The sequence below is a fragment of the Narcine bancroftii genome, chromosome 4, assembly GCF_036971445.1.
Source record: "Narcine bancroftii isolate sNarBan1 chromosome 4, sNarBan1.hap1, whole genome shotgun sequence".
Taxonomy (NCBI): domain Eukaryota; kingdom Metazoa; phylum Chordata; class Chondrichthyes; order Torpediniformes; family Narcinidae; genus Narcine; species Narcine bancroftii.
In genome coordinates, this window is record NC_091472.1 from 315,983,370 (window position 1) to 315,996,783 (window position 13,414).

General features: G+C 44.6%; 1 protein-coding gene across 7 annotated transcripts in view; it reads left to right on the top strand.

The window, feature by feature from the left end:
- The window catches only part of usp37 (ubiquitin specific peptidase 37), a 95,539-nt gene that overhangs the window by 20,760 nt on the left and 61,365 nt on the right, over positions 1-13,414 (top strand). For 4 of the 7 annotated variants that reach the window (XM_069936013.1, XM_069936018.1, XM_069936011.1 and 1 more), the window contains exon 2: positions 10,726-10,837. The exons of the other annotated variants lie outside the window; for them this stretch is intronic. The gene's annotated coding sequence lies outside the window, so the exon portion shown is untranslated. The remainder of the gene's footprint in view (positions 1-10,725; positions 10,838-13,414) is intronic. 7 annotated transcript variants of the gene reach the window in all.

Sequence of the window (13,414 nt, forward strand, 5' to 3'; positions counted from 1 at the left end):
CAGCAGCAGCTGCTCTTTCATCTGTTGCCTTTGGTAAACAACAATCCATTAGTGAAGTCTCCTGAGCACTCTTCAAAGCTCTTGCAAATACTGTGAGAAGCCAACATGTCTAGCATTAGCAGAGGTCCAGTATTTCAAATAAGATCTGTTTTAAAGTGTTTGCATGTGACCTACTCTAACAAACCTGCCCCAATTTATCTCCCAAAAACATATCTATATACTCTGTCACAATTCAAAGACATAATAAAATATTGATTAATCTGTTTTAGGGAGATCGGACTGTTGTATTAATCTGTTTCAGGTTGTTGTATATCTCAAAATGAATAGACAAAGCAAGCAAAAGGTTCTTCAACATTTAGTGAAGTTCTTGAAGTTTGGGTTTATATCTGCTGTACACAATGAACATGCACCTTTTTGCCTATTATCTTTACAGACTTTGACAAATGAATCAATGAATTCAGGCCGTCTTGAGCTCATTTGAGGGTAAAACAACCTAACCATGTCAATTCAAAATTGGAATCTTTTAAATCACTGAAAGAGAAGCTTGAAAATAGATCAAAAATCACTTCAATATTTGCTGTGCAAACTACAGCCCTGAATCGTACCCTTGAAGCTCGCTATGAAATTTCTCTGCTGAGAGCAAAACATAGGAAGAATCATATGATGGGGAGGGAGGGGGGGGGAGGGACTGATTAAACCCACAATATTGTTTCTCAAAACATTACTGCAAAAGGATGACAAGTCCGAGCAACGCATTGAGTAATAGAACTGTCTACAACAGAATAGATGACATGAGTCAAGATGTTGAAAAACAGTTTATTGAAAAGTTGAAATCACCAAAGTTCTCAATGCAAACTAGTTTAATCCACCATACGGGAGAGAGATATATTGATCAGGAAGAGTTTCAAGAAGAGATGTTGTTTTTGTGAATCATGAGAAACAACTGCTTCTGCAGTTGATATCTACAGCAAGCTCAAAAATTATTTAGATGAAAATGAAATACCAAAAGGGAACATTGTACCTTGTGCTGCAGGTGATGCACCTGCTGTGATGGGTTTTAAAAAACACACACCAGGATGTTGAAAATTAATGAAGGATGAAATTCTAACGTCAGTTGAAGCAGTTTTGTGTCGATTTAAAAATGCAGAACAGGTGAGATTATTGCTTCATACTGAACTAAGGTGGTTGTCAAAGGGAAACTGCTTCAAAAGGTTTGACGTCCTTAGCGAGTTTTTGAAGGACAAACCTGCAATGAAGCTCTTGCTAACAACAGGGAGCAAAGCCTATGTGTGAGTTTACTTCAGGTCAGCACAGAGTTCCTTTTTGTTTCCCTAATTCCAAGTGAAATGTCATTACTTCACTGACATGTTTGATAAACTTGAACAAGCAACTCCAAGTTGATGCAGAAACAAATCGATTTGGATTCACGACACTTCTACAATTATGCCAAAGGAATAGTTCTGCCTGAAATTTCAGTCAGTTCTATTGGTTGAATAAGTGAGGTAACTAATGCAACTACAAACATCATTGTTGACTATTTGAAAATGTTGGTTACTGGCTTCAATTATAGATTTTGTGATTTAAAGGCAGTGGATTTTCCCTCTTGGTTTACTCAACCCATTGCTGGTGGACTTCTCTGAAGTTCCAGTGCAATACCAAGAGAAGTTATCTGAGTTGCAACATGATGAATCTGTGAAAGCTCTGTTCAAAGTGAAATGAACCATGATGTGGCCGTCTAATCTAAGGAGATTGAAAAGAGATACCCAGACTCGACTACTTTAGCAAGGGAACATTTTCCATAGTCTTATTTAGTAGAATGTGGCTTCAGTGCTGTTAGGTGATTTGGTACAAGCTAAGAGAAACCAACTGGAAATTACAAAACATTGAGTTGTAAGGTTGAAACTAACAAAATTAGTCCCTTGAATTAAAAAATTCTGCAGCTAGTGTCGGGGCAAGGTTCCCAATGAAGTGACGACAATTGTTGAATGTGTGTTTGAGATGGTTGACATTGAAGTCGTAGTTGAATATGAAATATTGCATTGAAATACTCTTGCAGTAAATGATTTAATTAAACCTTCTTTTGAATATATAACTTTTTCCCGCTAATGGTGGGGGGGGTGGGTACTTTTTTTGGAAAAAAATTAAAGTGGGGCCTCAGGCAAAAAAGGTTAAGAACCAATGGTTTAGACTGATATGGGCTGATGAGGCAAATGGGACAAGCTTGATTGGCATGGACAAGTTGGTGTAAAGGGCCTGTTACTGTGCTGTGACTACGACTGGTGCACTTTACTAAGATTACATCAGCAGTACAGAGTTGGCACTTCTTGACGACTGGTCCTACCTGCCCTTAGCTAGTAACTGGTTATTATTCAGTGTGTGACTGTCCAGGAAACTGGTTGGTGAGATCTTTGCAATGTAATTGATTCATAGTTGAGCACTTTATTTTGCCTCATAATGCATCGTATTTGAGTGTTTATTTTCACATCCAGTAAATTGGAGACAAATTGTTGAATCTGAATCGTTTTGCAGATGAAGTGTGTGATACCAGAGGATTCTGATCTACTCTGCAGGAAAGTTTGGAAACTAATTTCACTGGAAAATATTCTAGGCAAATAGCAAGGAAGAATTATCTCTTGTTATTTCTATATACGTATGCCATTTCTAACAAACAAAAATACTGTAATTCCACCTGATTGTCAACATCTGGAAAAAACCTTAACTGAAATGGCTTCCATACCTCAGGCTTTGATGACAATATTTTCTTTAATTTTTTTTAAAGTTAAAAAATTACAGACATCCAACATGGTAACAGGTCATTTTCAGCTCACGATCCCGCGCTGCCTAATTACATTCCAACTGACCTATGTTTTGAACGGTGGGAGGAAACCGGACTATTTGGAGGAAACCCACGCAAAACATCACTGGATTCAAACCCCAGTTTTGTTTGCTGGCGCTATAACAATGTGGTTCTAACCACTAATCGTGCAGCCCGTAATAAGTAATGTTTATTGTCATATGCACTGTACAATATACAGATGCATCAAATATTTTCTTGCTCATGCAGCTGAACAGGTACATAAAAAAGCTACTATAGTCTACAATAAATTGAATTTAAAAGATATAACAAAAATACAAAATATAAGAAATCACTTTTACAATTAGCACAAGAGGAAAAAGTAGGACTAGGAACAGTGCAGACAGTCCTTTTTGTGGTGTTAGAGTATTTCAAGAGCCAGATAGCAGTTCTTGAATCTAGAGGCTGGACTTCAGGTTTCTGTCCTTCCTTCTGAAAGGTAGCAGCGAATAGAGATTGTGACCAGGCTGATGGGATCTTTTATGATGTCTGCTTTCTTGAGGCAGTCTTGAATGATTGGGAGGTCAGAGCCTGCTTTCTGTATTCCCTGACACTCAAGATACCAACCCAGACTGTGATGAAACAGTCAATATATTTTTCGCAGTGCACTTGTAAAAGTTTGATGACTGCACCAAGTCTCCTCAGAAAGTAGAGGCATAGGTGGACCTTCTACATTGCTGCAATGTGCTGGATCCAAGAAAGATCTTCTGAAATGTAGACTTCCAGGAATGGGAAGGTACTGACCCTTTCCAACTGTCTCTCTGATGCGAGAAGGTGTGTGGTCTCGGCCCCTCCTTCCAATAACTCCATGGTGACCTTAAGAGCAAAATAATTCTTGCCCGACTCAATCCGATCTCATTTTCCGTCCTGTTTTTACCGACTCATCAATTCCAGATATTTTGCTGAAAACAATAGTATAATCAGAGAGTTTAGTAGATTTTGTTAGGGGGCATTTTATGAGATCCTGGCTAGTTTTCTACCTCAACACAACACAATTTTTCTGAACTATCTCAATATCCCTTCATCCCTCTCAATATCTAAGTCTATTTGTATCAGACATCGTTTTAAATGTCATATGTGTACTCTGACGATAAATCTGAACTCAGATAAACCACAATCATCCGTGGTTAAGAATTCCCCCTGAATTGGGCACAGTTAGCATAACACAGAGGCAGTGACCAGAGTTTGAATCCCATGCTGTCTGTTCTCCTAGTGTCTGCTTGGGTTTTCCCTGGGGTCTCTGGTTTCCTCCCACCATTTGAAACGTACCAGGGGTGTAGGTCATTTGGGTGCATGGGCTCGTGGGCTGAAATGACCTATTACCATGCTGTATGGCTATATATTAAAAAAAAAACTATTCCTTATATTTTGAAGCTCGAGTCCCTTGTTTTAGACTCTTCAGCCATGGGTACATCCTCTTCACATCTACCTTCTCAAACCCTCTGGAAAAAGTTAAATGTTTAAATAAAATAATCTCATTCTTGTAAACTGCTGAAGAATAGAGGAATATCACACTTGCTGTCTCTCTGTATGACATTTGAGTTAAAATGGGTGGTGCATTGCACAGTGAGGAAGGTTAGCTAAGTTTACAATAGGATTTCGATCAGTTAGTAACATGGGCCAAGAAGTGACAAATGGAACTTAACTCTGACAGTTGTGAGGTGTTGCACTTCTAAGTCAAACCAAGATGGGACTTGCATAGTAAATGGCAGGGCATTGGACAGTGTCGTAAAGCAGAGATACACAAGAGTACAGTTGCATAGTTCTCTGAAAGTGGGAACTTAAGTTGACAGTGTGGTGAAGAAGGCATTTGGCATGTTTGCCTTCATTGAACAGAATATTGAGTGCCACAAGGTGTTGGTGAGACAACACTTGGAGTAGTAGGTGGTTCAGCTGGAGGAAGGATATCAACAAGTTGAAAGGGGTGCATCAGAGACCATCAGGGTGTTACTAGGACTCGAGGATTTAGGGCAGGGGTGGGCAATTTTTTAAAAACTCACATTCCACCATAAGTATTTCCCATGCCATAAGTGCTCTGTGATTAATAAGGGATTGCTTAAGGTGGTATGCGGGTGGAAAGAAAAAGTTTGAGAACCACTGTTTGAATCGTCCCTCATTGACTCGTTATGTGCAGGGTTTCAGAACTCCAAAGGAAATGGGCCAATGATAATTTTTCTCAAGCAAAATATTTCAGTAACAATTGGGTCTAGAGCAGTGATTCTCAACCTTCCCTTCCCACCTTAAGCAACCCCTTACTCATCACAAAGCACCGATGGCATAGGCAATACTTTCGGAGCTTTTTTAAAAAGCTTGCCCACCCCTGGTTTAGGGCATAGATAGGGAAGGGTTAGATTGGCTGGTTCTTTATTCTCAAAAGCATAGGAGCCGGAGGGGTTACTTGTAGAGCTTCATAAAATAATAAGGATAACAAATCCTCAAATCTAGCTTTTCCCCAATCAAAAACCTCAATCCTTGGCCCTGATTTCTCTCTTTCCATAATGACATTGAAGCTGATGGCATTATGATCACTGGACCCGAAGTGCTCGCCAACACTAACCTCCGTCACTTGACCCATCCCATTTGCCAACAGTAGATCTAACACTGCTCCTTCTCTGGTCGGCACCTCTACATATTGTTGTAAAAAACTATCTTGCACACATTTCACAAACTCTAACCCATCCAGTCCTTTCACAGAATGTGTTTCCCAATCTATATGTGGAAAATTAAAATCTCCCATAATTACAACCCTGTGCTTATCACAAATATCTACTATCTCCCTACAGATTTGCTCCTCTAGGTCTCGGTCCCCTCCGGGTGGTCTATAATACACCCCTACAAGTGTAACCTCTCCTTTCCTACTCCTCAGTTCCACCCAAATAGCCTCCGTGGATGTGCCCTCTAATCTATCCTTCCTAGGCACCGCTGTAATATTTTCCCTGACAAGCAATGCAACCCCACTCCTCTTGCCCCTCCGACTCTATCACACCTAAAACAACGAAACCCAGGGATATTCAGTTGCCAATCACATCCCTCCTGCAACCATGTCTCACTAATCGCTACCACATCATACTTCCAAGTATCAATCCACACCTTCAGCTCATCCACCTTTTTTACAATACTCCTGGCATTAAAATATATGAATTTCAGAGATTTCCCAATTTTTAATCCCTGTTTTCCCTCATCTTTAATAACAACATTATTTACTTTTCCTGCCAATTGTCCTTCATCTTCTTCCAGAGCATTTCCCTTCTCTATCACCTGCCCATCCATATTCAAATATTTACTACAAACTTTCTTTGTTTGCATTCTAACCTTCTCCTTACTGCTCTGTACTATTTTGTTCCCTCCCCCCAACCATTCTAGTTTAAAGGATCCTGAGTAGCCCTAGCAAATACCTCTGCCAGGATTCTGGTCCCCCTGGGATTTAAGTGTAACCCGTCCTTACTGTACATGCTGTATGAATGAAAATCGTTGAAAGAACCAATTTGGTGAATCTTTGCTACAATTCCTTTAAAGCAAGTATATTCTCTTGGAGTTGAGGAAACAACATTGTACATAATACTCCAAATGAAGTTTTAACATGGGCTTTTATAATTGTTGTGAGCCAGTTTTGCTCTTGTACTGAAATTGTCTAGGAATACAAGTCAATCTACCATTTTCCTTTCATGCCTATTTAAACTTCCACCAAATACAGTATTCAGACTAGGATTCCACTTAGCATTTGATGGAGTAGGTGGAATGGTGTACGGATGGCTCATCTCTGTGACCCATGAAGATAAATAGTACGTTTGAGCCAAGTAGGTTTCACTCCATTCACATACTTTTGCCACTGCTACAGATGCAAAATAAGTAAAAGTACCAGGAGGTTTCACACTTCGCCTTTTACTCCGTGAAGCAGGTAATTCACCTTTCACTGTGTTTGTAGCTGTGTTCAGTGCTGTCATTTGTACCTTTTGCTATCTGCTTTTATGTTATAAAAATTGTGAAGGGTTTGCTAAAAATCTGCTTGGGCAGATTGTGTAAGGTTGATTTGAAGATTGTTGTGTTATTTGTAAAAACTTGCTTCAGCAAATGTATGTGTCTATTCGTCTGAGAACTTGACATAATCAGCTATGGTGATTTAATGGTTCTCTGGGCAAGACAGGAAATCTTGTTGACGTCAAACGTTTCTCCGTTTACATGACTGGCCTGAATGTAATGACCCAAGTGGTCATTCAAGTGATTGGGTAAGGACAAGGAGCAGACAGTAATTGTGAATTAAATAAATATGTTCATTCAGCCATATACACGTTTGCATTTACTTGTACAGTTGCTATCTTCATCTTTGGCTTGGCTTCGCGGACAAAGATTTATGGAGGGGTAATACAGAAGAATGAAAACACGAAAGTCTGCAGACACTGGTTGAAGTAAATACAAAATGCTGGAGAAACTCAGCAGGTCAAACAGTGGACTTTATGTAGCAAAGATAAAGATACGTAACCAATGTTTCGGGCTTGAGCCCTTCACAGGATGAGCAGAATGTAGGCAGGTGCCCGAACAAAATAGTGGGGGAGTGAGTCTGGAGGAGGAGCACAGGCCCAAAGGCTGGGACTTTGTTCCTCCCCGTGACCCCCTTTTTTCTCTTCCCACCCCACCCCCGCCCCCCCCGCCAAAACATTTTGGTTAGACATTTGTTCATACCTTGATGAAAGCCTCAAGTCCAGTGTTGGTTCTGTATCTTTATCTTTTGTTATTATAAAGGACACTGTTTGACCAGCTGAGTTTCTCCAGCGTTGTGCTTTTGCTCTGCAGAAGAGTTTGTAAGATGTGTAATTGTCAAGTTGTTATTAATTAATTTTGGACTCAAAGGTAGCAACCAGGTCTGGCTAAGCTAATTTACCTGACCTATGATTTAATTCGGGATTTAAGCCATGCCTTTATCATCAGCCAGTTCCCCACCATGACTACCAGCCCCCCCACATCTCCATCGGGCACACAAAACTCAAAACGGTCAACCAGTTTACCTATCTCGGCTGCACCATTTCATCAGATGCAAGAATCGACAACGAGATAGACAACAGACTCGCCAAGGCAAATAGCGCCTTTGGAAGACTACACAAAAGAGTCTGGAAAAACAACCAACTGAAAAACCTCACAAAGATAAGTGTATACAGAGCCGTTGTCATACCCACACTCCTGTTCGGCTCCGAATCATGGGTCCTCTACCGGCATCACCTACGGCTCCTAGAACGCTTCCACCAGCGTTGTCTCCGCTCCATCCTCAACATCCATTGGAGCGCTTTCATCCCTAACGTCGAAGTACTTGAGATGGCAGAGGTCGACAGCATCGAGTCCACGCTGCTGAAGATCCAGCTGCGCTGGATGGGTTACGTCTCCAGAATGGAGGACCATCGCCTTCCCAAGATCGTGTTATATGGCGAGCTCTCCACTGGCCACCGTGACAGAGGTGCACCAAAGAAAAGGTACAAGGACTGCCTAAAGAAATCTCTTGGTGCCTGCCCCATTGACCACCGCCAGTGGGCTGATCTCGCCTCAAACCGTGCATCTTGGCGCCTCACAGTTTGGCGGGCAGCAACCTCCTTTGAAGAAGACCGCGGAGCCCACCTCACTGACAAAAGACAAAGGAGGAAAAACCCAACACCCAACCCCAACCAACCAATTTTCCCCTGCAACCGCTGCAACCGTGTCTGCCTGTCCCGCATCGGACTTGTCAGCCACAAACGAGCCTGCAGCTGACGTGGACATTTACCCCCTCCATAAATCTTCGTCCGCGAAGCCAAGCCAAAGTTATCCTTTAAGGTAACCTGACTCCCATGTGGAGTGATTGCTGAAGATCCCTCCAGGGTAATTTGTTTCTGAGGGTGAAGCTTTGTTGTGTGAGCAACGTCGTATCCTGGTCCTTTGTGTCTCATTAGAGAGGAAATATTTCCATTGATGCCTTTTTTTCTTTTAATGAATCTTAATTCACCAGATATCACTGGTCAAGGCTCCTTGAATAATTTTCTCACTATATTTGGCTCCTCGCCAAACTGCTAATATCTCTGGAAGCTCAACTGCTAGCCTAAGTAACTCGCAGGTTTTCCTTCTTGTCTCTTTACAATTCCTGTATTATCCAGTTATGGAATAAAGTCTAAAAACTTGTCAAATGCCCTCCCATCAATAAAGCCCAGAAGACTCTAAATTAAAATTCCAAAATTAATATATACACATGTGTGATGTGGTCATGAGATTTTTCACTGTTAAAGGCCAGACAGTGGGGCTGAGTGGGGAAAAAGATCAGTGCATAATTAAATGGTGGGGCAGACATGATGGATTGAATAGCCTATTTCTGCTATGTCTTCTGGTATTATAGTCTAAAACTGAGCCCATTCAGATGAGTGGTAACACTGTAGTGGCACGTTATCTGGCTAGCGAACGGGCACTTAAAATGGTGGTCTAACGCAGTGAGCACAGAAAGTGCGTGCATTAATGGCCTTCATTGGCCAGGATCCTGCATGGCAGGAACCATAGCCAATCAAAGGCCTGCTTGCCAGTGACGTCACATCTGCCCGCAGCAGCAGGAGTACCGCGAAGCTGGGCCTATAAAAGCAGGGCTGGGGGGAATCAATAAATCAACCTTGACTTCACTTACACCGGTGCGTGTGCCATTCTTCTCTTGCTCTGCATTAGCGCCTCGCTACATTGGAGTCCCTAACTGCTCCAAACCGAATTTGGAACCAAAGATGACCAACCTATCCATGCTCCAAGCAGTTTTGCTTAAACTGCCAACATTCTGGATATCGCAACCACTGATGTGGTTTGAACAGGCAGAAGCTCAATTTCAACTGCGGCAGATCTCCACCGATTCCACAAAGTACTTCTACTCCTATAGCAGCCTCCAGAACAGGGCAAATATCAGGCCCTAAAAGAGCTATTAACCTACACTTTTGGGGTCTCAAGGTGCGAGCATGTCACCCGTTTGCTGTATGTGAATGGCCTGAGGGACTGGGCCCCATCCGTCTTCATGATATGCTGGCATTGGCCAAGGGGCACAAGCCTTGCCTGTACTTTGAGCAGATTTTTCTGGAGCAACTGCCTGAGGACATCTGTCTGGTGCTGACAATGAGAAGTTCAGCAAGCCCCCAGAAAGTCGCAGCCCAGGCAGACGTTCTCTGGAGAGCAAAGCAGGACAATGGCACATCGGTAGAGAAAGTTGCTAGGCCCTGCACGCAGCAATCAACAAGGCTGCATCCGACGACAGAAAGGCAAGTGGATTCTCCTGATGCTCGATTATTTTTTCTACTAACAATGGGGTACAGAGGCCTGCCGATGCCCCCCACCCCCACGCGTTTCAGGAAAATGCCATGGCCAGCCGTCACTGATGGGCAGCAAGATCGCCTCTTAAACATCTGGGACACACTCTCAGGTCGGCGTTTCCTAGTGGACATGGGTGCGGAGGTCAGTGGGAACCATAGCCAATCAAAGGCCAGCTCACCAGTGACGCCACATCTGCCCGCAGCAGCGGGAATTACTGGGCCTTGTAGTGTGAAGCTGGGTCTATACAAGCAGGGCTGGAGAGATGAATAAATCAGTCTCAACTTACACCTCTGTGTGTGTTCTTCCCTTGCTCTGAATTAGTGCCTCACTACAACACAATCTTTAGTGTTAGAATTGAAGTGGTGACTGGTGAAAGGGGGCTGATTCCAAGACAGATGGCAGTAATATAGATGGAAAGCTGGAGAGTTAGAGTAATGGGGAAAACAAGGTTATGGGCTGCCAGATCAGCCATGATCTCGTTGAATGGGGGAGCAAGCACGATGGGCCAGATGACTTGCATGTACTCCTATTTCTTATGTTCTTATTTCTTATTTAAAACTATTCTTAAATTGCAGGAGTGGAAAAAGGGATCACAAAGCCCTGTCAGAAAAAGGAAGGACAGGCATTAGGACTATCTCAGATGAGTGATTGTATTGAGCAAACTGATACCACCCAAGAGCTCCCAGAGTAAGAATATTTCTGAATTAGTCTTTTGTTGCACATAGAACTCCTGCAACATTTGCTTATTCACAAACTGTGATTATATTTAAAGAGATTTCATTGGCTTGAAAATGCTTTGGAATGTACTTTATAAATATGGAGGTATTGTGGCAGCGCACATACTCGTGGCGAACCGGCCCCGCTTGTATTGCCGCATGGCGGAGCAGCCACAAGAATATGGCACCGTCGGGGGACCTCCTTGCCTCGTGGCTTTAGCCCAGCACGTGCCTCATGCAGCTGTGACGACATCACTGCCTACGTGGGGGCGGAGCTCACGCTGCCCTTAAAGGGGGGCGCGTGCGGGATTTGAATTAAACGGTCGTTGAGAATCTCCAACGTGGTGGTCGTTAGTCTCCTTCATCGTAGCTGCCGCTACATTGATGACCATGATTAGTCCAGACCTTTTTCTGGCCTCCCAGCATGGATTCCGCAGAGATCAACGCTGTTGTGGTGAAACTGCCCCTCTTCTGGACACATCGCTCACGTACGTGGTTCGGGCAGGCAGAGGTGCAGTTTCTTCAGACGCCATGATGCTTTACCATGTTGTGAACATACTCAAGGAGACCACGGTCAGGGTGGATGACCTCATCCACGACCCGCTGGCCGAGGGTAAATACCCTGCCCTCAAGACCCTCCTTGGCACATTCGGTCTCTCCCCACAGCAGCACGTCTCCAGACTCCTGCATCGACCCTGATGGATGAGATGCTAGCGCTGGCGGAGGATCAAAAGCCCTGCTTCTTGTTCTGCCAGATCTTCTTGGAGCAGATACCCGAAGACATTCAGCTCCTGCTGGCGGATGAGGACTTCACGGCAAACTTATATGGCACCCAGGTCTTCTCGAAAGTCTATCTGTTACGGGGCTATCATCAGATCCCAGTTCATCCTGAAGACATCGGTAAGACCGCGATCGTTACCCTGTTTGGGCTCTGAATTCTTGTGGATGCCCTTCAGACTTAAAAGACATGGCCCAGACTTTCCAGCACCTGATGGATGCTGTGGGCAGGAACCTGGACTTTGTGTTCATGTACCTCAATGACATTCTTATTGCCAGCTGTGACCACAAGGAGCACAAGGTCCATCTTGGCACCCTGTTTGCCCGTTTGGCAGAGTTTGGCCTCACGGTCAATGTGGCCAAGTGCTAGTTCAGCAAGCAGACACTGCAGTTCCTGGGACACTCCATCTCGTAGAGACAATGTCGTGGCGGACGTGCTCTCTCCACCCACAATCCACAACCTCGCCCCCGACCTAAACTACACCCAGTTGGCGCAGGCACAGAGGGAAGACGCAGAATCACAGACCCTCCGTACCGCCATTACTGGGCTCTACATCCAGGACATCCGTTTGCCGGGCAGCCCAGACACGCTCTGTGACGTTTCCACCGGTTCGCCGTGCCCGGTAGTCCCGCCGCAGTAGAGGTCGCGGGCCTTCAGCATGGTCCACGATCTAGCACACCCCTCGGTCAAAACATCGGTGCGGATGGTCGCAGAGTGGTTTGTGTGGCACGGGCTCAAGAAGGAGGTAGCCCAAATGGCAAGGAGCTGCACGCAGTGCCAGATCTTCAAGGTCCACCAGCGTACGAAGAGCCCGATTCAACAGTTTGACCCGGCGGTTAAAAGGATCCAGCAGACTCATGTTGATATCGTGGGCCCCCTACCGATGTCCAGGGAGATGCGCTACCTGCTGACGGTGGGCAAGCTTTGAAAACCTTCTTTGCTGTCCACAACACTTCTGATCTGAGTATTGTCTGCAAACTTGCTGATCCAATCACCACATTGTTGTCCAGATTGTGGATCTCAATGACAAACTACGCTGGTCCCAGCACCAATCCCTGCAGCACACCCTAGTCACAGGCCTCCAGTCTGAGAAGCTATTGTCCACGGCCACTCACTGGCTTCTCCCACTCAGCCAATGTTTTTGAATATTTGAATATGAAATTTCACATCCAAAGTACAGAGAACCTATGGATAGATGTTCAAATTCTCAAAGATACACTACACTTCAAATCACCAAGGCCTGAAGAGGGCGCACAAAATCAGTGAACCGGTGTGGACTCGAAAGGCCAACATGGCCTGTTCCCGCTCCGTAAATGGTTATATGGTCAACTGGACCATGAGATGGCCGGAAGCCATCCCCATCAAGGACACTTCTGCCGAAACGTGGCAGGAACTTGCTTGCTCACTGGATCGCCAGGTTCGGAGTCCCAGCGCACATCACCAGCGACAGAGGCACCCGTTTCACCTCTGCCCTGTGGACACAGTTGGCAAGTCTGCTGGGAGTTGAGCTCCACCACACCACGGCATATCGCCCACAAGCTAATGGCCTGGTGGAGCGATTTCACCGCCACCTGAAGTCGGCCCTCATGGCCCGCCTCCCCGGTCCTGGATGGACAGACGAGTTGCCCTGGGTCCTCCTTGGCATCAGGACAGCTCCGAAGGAGGATCTGCAGGTATCGTCTGCAGAGTTGGTGTGCGGCGCGCCATTGTCACTACCTAGTGAGTTCTTTGGCCCGGAAACAGACTCCACAACCAACCACCCAACCCTGT